The sequence below is a fragment of the Peromyscus eremicus genome, chromosome 2 (genome assembly GCF_949786415.1).
Source record: "Peromyscus eremicus chromosome 2, PerEre_H2_v1, whole genome shotgun sequence".
Lineage (NCBI taxonomy): Eukaryota > Metazoa > Chordata > Mammalia > Rodentia > Cricetidae > Peromyscus > Peromyscus eremicus.
In genome coordinates, this window is record NC_081417.1 from 144,213,496 (window position 1) to 144,223,638 (window position 10,143).

Below are 10,143 nucleotides of genomic sequence, written 5' to 3' on the forward strand. Positions count from 1 at the left end.
GCCTGGACAATGTAGCAGAAAAAATAACAACACAAAATGGATTTTATCAATGTAACACCTTAGGGCTGGAGAGATGGCTCAGTGGTTAAGAGCACTGGCTGTTCTTCCACAGGACCCTGGGTTCAGTTCCCAGCACCCACATGGCAGCTGACAACTGTCTGTAACTCCAGCTCCAGGAGATCCAACACCCTCACAGAGACATACATGTTGGAAAAACACCAATTCACATAAAATAAAAATAAATAAATCATGCACCTGGGCATGAATTCCAGCTCCCTCAATGTGCCAAGAAGACAAGATACTTCACATGAGGTCCAATTTGCACATCTGTAAAATGGGAACGGGGTAGGTATACCTTCCTCAGTGTGAGGAACAAATAATGAAATAAGTATGCGTACTCAACAGTGCCTGGGACACAGCAGATGCTCAACAAATGAGGTAAATGTGAATTTGAAGGGTCGGTAGGTCCTGTGACACATGTCTGGTAGCACAGGTCACACTTCTCTATCAAGAAGGAAGCTGACGCCGGGCGGTGGTGGCGCACGCCTTTAATCCCAGCACTCGGGAGGCAGAGCCAGGCGGATCTCTGTGAGTTCGAGGCCAGCCTGGTCTACCAAGTGAGTTCCAGGAAAGGCGCAAAGCTACACAGAGAAACTCTGTCTCGAAAAAACTGGAAAAAAAAAAAAAAAAAAAGGAAGCTGACATTGGGCATCCCATCACACAGCATGGTGTCCTTACTGATAGCTTTAAGTCGGGAGATTAGAAGGGAAATTGTAACTTTGATTTAAAGAGGAAACAGGTAGATTGGAGACAGGTAGATTCTTGGAGCTTGGCAGCCAGCAGCCTAGACTATCTCAAAAAGTGGTATGGGGGGAGGGATACAACATGTGGTGAGTTGAGTCAGCAGGCAGAAGAGCTTGCCATGCAAGCCTGACCACCTGAGTATATCCCAGGGACCCACAGTGGAAGGAGAAAACCAACTCTCAGAAGTTGTCCTCTGACCCACTCACACAGTGGCATGGTTGTGACCCTACTCCCATGTATCACATATATACTCATGAAAAATTTAATCAAGTGGGCCACATCTGAGGTTGACCTCTTGCTTCCACACATAACTCAAAAGACACGTTCACACATACCCACAACACATGTGTGCACCCACCAACTCACTAACAAAAGAATAAACTTCTGAGAACATCCCGGTGAAAGATGATGTCATAGGACAGAACCCTGAAAACAGAAAGGAGAGATGGCAGGACAGAGAACAGCAAAGGGATGCGGGCTTTTCAACTGAAGCAGACTCACACAACGTAAGATGAATCATTTCCGAATACACAATTCAACGGTACCCAGTACACACTGTTGTGCAACCACCACCCCTGGCTAGTTCCAGAACATGTGCATTACTCCATACCCCGCAGACAATGAGTTCCCATTTCCCCAGCATCCCCATTCTATCTCGACGGATCTACCTACTCCAGATGTTCCATTAACAATATATGGCCTTTCGTATATGGCTTCTTTCACTTACCATAATTTTATTTGAGATCCATTTTGTACTATCACTACTTCATTTCTATTTTACAGCTAAATAGTATTCCACTACATTGATATAGTGCATTATTTATCTACTGGCTGGTGTGAACAGTGCTGTGACTATCTGTGAAAAAGCCCCTGGCCAGGGATGTAGCTCAGGGATGCACAAGGACTGGAGCTCTTCATATAAAGTCCCTTTAAAACTCTTTCTAGCTGGGCAATGGTAGCACATGCCTTTAATCCCAGTGGGAGGCAGAGGCAGGCAGACCTCTGTGAGTTTGAGGCCAGCCTAGTCCAGAGTGAGTTCCAGGACAGGCTCTAAAGCTACAAAGAAACCCTGTCCCGAAAACCCAAAAAACAAACATGCAAAAAATTTTAAAAACAAACTTTCGAGCTATAGCAATTTTCAAAACATGGAATATGATTAATGAAACAGGAAAACCAGTATGAATCCACAGTTAAAACAACCAGATCTAAGACATACATGGCCACACTAGTCTTGGAGGGCGGGCACAAACTACCACAGTGGGCCTGGAAAGCTAGCACAGCAGGGAAGAGCGGGGGCTGCTCTTGCAGAGGACCTGACTTAGTTCCCAGCACCTACACTGGGGTGCCTCACACCTACCTATAACTCCAGTCCTAAGAGAATCAAGGAGCATCTACGCTCCTCACATGTCCACAGGCACATACATATAATTAAAAAAATTTTAAAAAACCAAAAACTAAAGCCAGGCAGTGGTGGCGCACGCCTTTAATCCTAGCACTCGGGAGGCAGAGGCAGGCAGATCTCTGAGTCTGTAGCCTGGTCTACAGAGCAAGTTCCAGGACAGCCAAGGCTGTCTCTGTCTTCAAGAAACAAACTAATAAACAAAAAAATAGTTGAACTATAAATTTTCTGTCAATACATTTCTGGCATGTGAATATCTCAACTATTAAAAAAAAAAAAAGGCTGTCAAACTCTCTGTTTCAAAATCCCACCTCAAAAAGAAAAGCTGGTCTTAACTTTTCCTGTCTCCTCCCTTGAACTGTGGATTTCCTGCTTCTCTTCCTTCAAGGCCAGCTCTTAACCGACTCAACTCGTAATGTTCCCAAGTCTGACTGAACTGTAAGCTGCCAGTAACTACTCAATAAACAGCGTGCTAGCTGTGTACACAATGCGTTATGGCTATCAAAGTACCTTTGTTCACGCTTTTAATTAGCTTCACACGCCTTTTGCTTCACAACAATCCCATGAGGAAGCCATAAAGCTATTAGCATCCCCACTTAAGGAAGACTGAAGCACACCCTATGTGCTGAGGAAGGACCACTGGTCTGGAGTCCTATGCCCTCGGTCAGCCTCGGCCTTAATTGATAAGAACTGAAGACACTGCACTCTGCCAGACTCTTCCTCCATCTTTAAATGAGAAGTAAAGCTGGGAGTGGTGGTGCACAGCTGTAAAACCAAGGCAGAGATCAGGCCAGCCTCAGTAACGGTGAGTTGGAAGCTAGCCTGGGCTACATGAGATTTATCTTAGTTTTCTATTGCTATGACAGGACACCATGACCAAGACAACTTAGAAAGAAAGCATGTGGCCGGGCGGTGGTGGCGCACGCCTTTAATCCCAGCACTCGGGAGGCAGAGCCAGGCGGATCTCTGTGAGTTCGAGGCCAGCCTGGACTACCAAGTGAGTCCCAGGAAAGGCGCAAAGCTACACAGAGAAACCCTGTCTCGAAAAACCAAAAAAAAAAAAAAAAAAAAAAAAAAAGAAAGAAAGAAAGAAAGAAAGCATGTGATTTGGTGATTTGGTGATCATGGTTCCACAGGGCTAGAGTCCATGATCATCACCACAGCGGCAGGCAGGCAGGCATAGTGCCGGAGCAGTAGCTAAGAGTTTACATCTTGATCCACAGGTACAAGGCTGAGAGCATTAACTAGAAATGGCATGGGCTTAATTAACGCCCACCCCCAGTGACACACTTCCTCTAACAAGACCTCCTGATCCTTCCAAACAATTCCAACTGGGGACCAAGTACTCAAATCTATGAGCCTACTGGGGGTCATTCTCATTTAAACCATCACAAGACCCTCTCTAAAGAAAAGAAGTAAAGAAAAGGGGGTGGCAGGCAGGATGGTCAATGAGTTAAGGGCACTTGCCACCTTGTATGATGACCTGAGTTCTATTCCTGGTACCCACGAGGTGAAAGAACAGGACAAAGTTCCACAGCTGTGCATACACACACGCGTGCACACACAAAAAATAAATAAGAGGCAGACTCGGAGACGAGCTACAAAACCACTTCCAACAACTGTTGATTCGCAGGGAGCACTGCAGCTTAGCTGCAGAAGGAAGATGGTACCTCAACCACAGGTACTCACTCCCAGTCCTCCAGACACGCCCTCTTCCACAATATGGAGGTACCTCCAGCCCAAGTGACAATTGACCCCTTTCAACATTGTGAATTGTGCAAGAGATACATGCAAGTCGTCTTTCCTTCTGCTTGCGGGGAGTCCCTACTGGAGCAACCCCACAGAGGGAACGTGTACGGCATTTTTCTTTTTGAAGATTTCTGTATTTATTATGTATAGAGTGTTCTGCCTGCACGTATCCCTGCAAGCCAGAAGAAGGCACCAGATCTCATTACGGATGGTTGTGAGCCACCACGTGGGTGCTGGGAATTGAACTCAGGACCTCTTGAAGAGCAGCCAGTGCCCTTAACTGCTGAGCCATCTCTCCAGCCCCTGTACGGCATTTCTAAGACTCAGTTTCCTCTGCAGGTTAACCAGCGATGGGAGAATACATGTGTAAAAGTTCTGAAACAGAGCTGCTAAATGATAATCACTCAGCATTCCAAACAGCTTACAAGTGTTATCTCAGACCCCTCATAGCAATCCCACAAGACAGGTGTTATTCTTATCCCAGATGCAGGATCTGAAGCACAGGAAAGTTAATTTTCCACAGTCACTAAGTTATTAAATGGGAATCAACCTAGCCTCACACCAGACCCAGGCTACTGGCCATAAAACAACTATTTCTATGATCTTTAATCAGACCACATCCAAACAGGTGCCTAAAATGAATTTCATCTCTTACCATTCTTTAGAGCTAGCCTAGGAGGCAAAATTACCTTGGCTGGGGTGTAGCTTACCAATAAAGAACCTGCTTAGAACATGTAGAACCCTGGTTCAATCCCCGGTACCAACACTTCCAGAAAAAAAAAAATTATTTTGGCTTTGCTAGTTTTAAACACAAATTTAGCCAGGTAGTGGTGGCACACGCCTTTAATCCCAGCACTCGGGAGGCAGAGGCAGGTGGATCTCTGAGTTCAAGGCCAGCCTGGTCTTCAAAGTGAGTTCCAGCACAGTTAGGGCTACATGGAGAAACCCTGTCTCGAAAAACCAAAAGAACAAACAAACAAACAAACAAAAACCAAACAAACAATAAACGCCGTATTTAAAGAGTACTACTTCAGGCCTGATGTATCAACACATGCTTGTTCCCCAGCACTCAGAAGGACAGAGGCAGGAGGATCATTAGTTTGCAGCTGTCCTAGGTTACCCAGTGAAATGCTGCCTCTAAAAAGAAAAGGCTGGCACAGAGGTGCAGGCCCACAGCCCCAACATTAGGTGGCGGAGGCAGAAGATTGTGGTTTTGAGGGCTCATTAGGTTATATAGAAGGACCTGTCTCAAAAGGGTGAGGATCAGAAAGCATGCCACTTTAGGGTCATGGATAATTAATACAAGGACAGTTTTGTAGAAAGGGGCTTGTAGACTAGTCCTATCAGCAAAGAGCATCTCTGGAAACATCTGAGTCTCCTGGCTCACAGAATCCCATGGGAGACTGATAGCAGCTTTTAGCTTTTTCTGTAGAGGTCTATCCAAAGAAATGCCTGTCTGGGAAGCATTTAGCAAAAACTCACCCTGACATTTCCTCTGCCTGAATGGGCATTTTCCCCAAGTTTTCAGAACTTTGCTTTTCATTAGCCAGTCTGCCTTCTGTTGGGCCATATCAACATACCATAAGGCAGTAGAAGAGAGCAAAGAGGAAAAAGGAAGCATGTTTTGATCATGCTGTCCTCTCTCAAGGTTTATGAGCATTTTGTCTTGGATTTGGTCTTTAATCTGTGCCTTTCCGAATGAATCCTGCTGCAATTCCTGCCTCCTGCGGGGAAGTTACTCAAGTCCCACCCTCTAACTCCAGTCTCCAGAAAGGCCAAAGGAAAGTAAGGTGATGGCCTTGGCAATACTCCCTTTACAGCTGTTCTACATCCAGATGTGGGACTCAAGAGGGAACCAGGTGAGCCACCAGCACCCATACACGAAGGCTTGGACTGAAGAAGCTTCCTAAACAGCCTGGCTCCCATTCTGAAAAACATTCCCTAAAGGTTCACCAACAAGCAGTTTTATTCTGCTTGAAAATAGAACGGAGGGTTGTAAATAGAAGTAAAAGTTTACAGGTTCTGGTCCTAACACTGCTTAAGAGTCACTGGGTAACTCCCTGGCCAAGGTCCTAGTCTGCTCCCTACCCCCACTCCAAGAAAATGGGGCTAATCCCTCCCTTGATGGCTACAGGGAGGATTAAGGGTCATTATTCTTGGGATCCAGCTCTGGCACAGCTCTAGCAGTTGTGAGCCTGTTTACCCTAAAAGAAGGTATTTAATATAAGAACACAAACAGTGACCCTTGACCCTCACTCTTAAGAATGTCTGGAAATTCTCTATTCTTCCCCTCCTTCCTTTAGCAGTACCACAGCCTGGCCAGGACCTACTTCAGGTGCTCTACCACCGGGCTACATCCCCAGCCCTTTCTCAATGTTTTCTTCTGAAAGCACCAGGTTGCCCAGGCTGGTTTTGAACTCCCTCTAGAACCCAAGCAGGCCTTAAATTTTCAGTCCTCCCAGATCAGCCTCTCAAGCAGCAGGGACAAGAGGCTTGTACCACCAGCCTTGGCTGACAACTACTTGAAGCCAGCCCCTCTTACCTCTGACCTGCTGGTTGTATCCTTCCCTTACTCAGGTTTCAAGGTTTCAGGTCTCGCTCACTAATGCCATGAAGCTTGAGTCTGAAGCTCTTACTAAGACTACAAAGAACTAGCCCAGGCTTTCAGGGTTCCTCCGTACAGGCCTGCATTCACCCTGAGGAAGCCAATAGAGTTGTACTCCTTTATGCACAAGCCTGGCTCCTGAGGCAGACCAGGGAGGTCCAGGGCAAAGCACATACTGTCTTTTGGTCCCCATCAACACTTTCACAAAGCAGGCACCTCATCAGCTCTTTTCAGAGGCCAGGAATGCATCTGTAGCTCGGAGAGGACTGTGTCACATAACTAACAGGAGGCCAACGTGGGTTCAGATGACAGCGCTCGGGCTGCGTAACCTCTAGTGTATACCCTGACTTGGTTGAACCGTTTCTTCAGGTAGGAATAATGATCCTGTCTGCCTTTCGGGGGAAAGGTGCTGATGGGACTAAGTGAGGTATTTGAGAAAAAGTGTCCAGTATAAAACAGAAAATCAATACATGTCAGCTTTTACAGATCAAAATGAAAGCAGTTGGATCGTTTCGCAGGGTAACAGTTTAAAATACCAAAAGACTGCTTAGTCCAATTACTTAAGCTTGAACCCTCTATCACATACTTGGAGTGGCAAGCCAGGAGTAGTGACTCTTGCCTTTAATCCCAGTTTAGGGAAGTAGAGGCAGGTGGATCTCTGAGTACTTGGAGGCTAAAATAAAAGATCCCGAGTTGATGGCCAGCCAGGGTTACATGGTGAAAGCCACCTTTGAACCCATCTCAAAAACCAAAGCGAAAGTGGTAACTAACGCTCCTGCTTACAGGGCAGTATGTTTGTGTTTTAGAAAGCTAAGTTCTACCAAGCATGGAAACACATGCCTGTACTTCCAGGACCGTGAGGCAGAGGCAGAGGCAGAGGCAGAGAGGCAGAGAGGCAGAGAGGCAGAGAGGCAAAGAGGCAGAGGCAAAGGCAGAGGCAGGGCTTGCCCATGAGTTCAAGGCCAGCTTAGTCCACCCAGTCAAGCCAGCTGTCTCAGAGAAGGGTGGGTGGGGCCTGGAGACACCGTTTAATTGGTACAGTGTTTGCCTATCCTGTAGAAGGCCATGGGTTTGATCCCTGGCACCTAATAGAACTATGGTGACATTTGTCTATAAGACCAGCATTAAAGAGGTAGAGGTAAGAGGATCAGAAGTTCAAGGTAGGCTGGAATATAGGAGACTCTGTGCATCCCCTCACCCCTACCCTCCTGGCAAAAAAAAAAAAAAAAAAAAAAAAAGCCTAATTTTCTCCAATCAAATGAAGCCAACTCCCCGAGATCTGTCCTTTAATCCTCAAGCTACCTGTGGAGTGCTGAGGAAGTCCAGTCCCTCTCCGGTAACAATCTGAAGACAAGTATCGTGTTCCCATACTCTCAGCCTTAACTTCAACTCTTCCCCACATCAGGACCACAGAGCACACAGGGCACTCCAGGCTCGCCTCTTAACCAGCTGTGTGAATTAAACAAGTCTTTCTTTCTTGTTTTGGATTTTGTTTGTTTGTTTATTTGTTTGTTTTTTGAGACAGGGTTTCTCTGTGTAGCCCTGACTATCCTGGACTGCGCTCTGTATACCAGGCTGGCCTTGAACTCAGAGATCTGTCTGTCTCTGTTTCGAGGGCTGGGGTCAAAGGCAGGCACCACTCGACTTAAACAAAGTTTTGTTAAGTCTCCAAATCTGTGACTTCATGTGCATAATAAGGGAAAATAATTCTCCCCTCAGGAGACAGCCCTAATATTAATTAGCTGCTGGGGGTGGTGGTGCACACTTTTAATCCCAGCACTCAGGAGGCAGAGGCAGGTTCGAGGCCAGCCTGGCTTAAAAAAGAATATTAACTAGAACCAAGTCCACCGATACATGTCAGTCATTTTTAAAGATATAACCAGTTAGTGTGTATCTGTCAAAGTAGGCTAATCAGGATTACACGTAACACCAAGGTTCTGGTTTCTGGTGGTGACCATAAGGACCTGGGTTTCTTAAGACATGTCAGCTAAGAAAGCACAGTTCACCAGTTCACCAGGGTCTCACCACCTATGCAGCAGACCAAACATGTACTGGAGACTCTGAAAAGGGAAGAAGGAAAGAAGAAACAGGGTAAGACATTAAGCCACTGGCCCAAAAAAAGGCCAAGTATCACCACATTACATGTTGTCTAGTGCTGTCTCTGAGATTCAGAACTGTACATGTAGCACAACGCTTTCTAGTTTAAAAAAGAAATAAATAGTGGTTAAGAGCACTGACTGCTCTCCCAGAGGACCTGGGTTCAATTCCCAGCACCCACATGGAAGCTCACAACTGTCTGTAACTCCAGTTCCAGGGGATCTGGCACCCTCATATATGTAGGCAAAACACCAACACACATAAAATAAAAATAAATAAATTATTTTAAAAGAGAAATACTGCTGGGAGTGGTAGTGTGTGCCTCTAATTCTGGCACTGAAGAGACTAAGGCAGGAAGCTCGCCATGAGTTCTAGGGTACTTGAGCTACACAGTGAGTTCCAGCACAGCATGGGCTCTGTGAGGCTCTGTCTTGAAAAATGTCTCTTCAGTTATGTCCTTTTGGTCCTGAAGCCCAGGGTATGAAAACACCATACAGAGATGCTCAATGTGTCGATAGGAAATTCTTTCCAACTAAACAATGGCCAGTTGCCTTGCTTCTTCCCATTAAGGGCTCACACTTAAGAGTCTGACTGTCTTGGAACTGCACTTGGAACTTCAAAACAAGTTTGAGAAGTTTTATTTTTCTTATTGTGTGGATATGTGAGTGTGAGCACCATGTGGAGGCCAGAGGGCCACTTCTGGAGATCTGGTGACTGAGCTCAAGGTTGTCAGGCTTGCCACAAGCACCCTCACCAGCTAAGCCACTCCACTGGTACAAATTTGGACTTTTGAACTATGTTGAGATTTGGAGAATTCTTCGAGGTGGACTAGGACTAAATGTATTTCGCATTACAAAAAGATCATGAGTCTGTGGGGGTCAGGGGTGGAATGTTATGCAAAAGAAAAAGCCCCGGGCTGGAGAGATGGCTCAGAGGTTAAGAACACTGGCTGTTCTTCCAGAGGTCCTGAGTTCAATTCCCAGCAACCACATGGTGGCTCACAACCATCTGTAATGAGATCTGGTGCCCTCTTCTGGCCTGCAGGGATACATGCAAACAGAACACTGTATACATAATAAATAAAATCTTTAAAAAAAAAAAAAAAAAAAAAAAAGAAAAAGCCCCTACAGGTTCACATGTCAAATGCTTTCTCCGCAGCCAGTGGCACTGTTTTGGAAGGTCATGAAACTTTAGTGGGTGGGGCGTAACTGAGGAAGAGGTCACTGGGGGCCAGCAGCTTGAATGCTATCCCTATCCCATCTCCCTCCTCTTGCTCTGCTTTCTGTTTGCCATGAGACGAAAACCTCGTCACTTACTCGTGCCACCATGGAGCAAGCAGCCATGGACTGGACACCGGGAAACCAGAAGCCAGAATAAGGCTTTCCTGTTTAAATGGGGAAATGCCACTTGTGACAGCTCCCAAACTGTCCAAATACTGTAAACACCGCCATCGTGATCAGTGTGTCAGTCTCTCCTTCCTCTGGGGAAG

At 46.0% G+C, this 10,143-nt stretch overlaps 1 protein-coding gene across 5 annotated transcripts in view; it reads right to left on the minus strand.

The window, feature by feature from the left end:
• Nucleotides 1-10,143, minus strand: part of Wdtc1 (WD and tetratricopeptide repeats 1) — a 66,497-nt gene that overhangs the window by 40,945 nt on the left and 15,409 nt on the right. Inside the window, exon 1 of one of the 5 annotated variants that reach the window (XM_059255121.1) lies at nucleotides 5,435-5,457. The exons of the other annotated variants lie outside the window; for them this stretch is intronic. The gene's annotated coding sequence lies outside the window, so the exon portion shown is untranslated. Of the gene's footprint in view, nucleotides 1-5,434; nucleotides 5,458-10,143 lie in introns of those variants that run through there. 5 annotated transcript variants of the gene reach the window in all.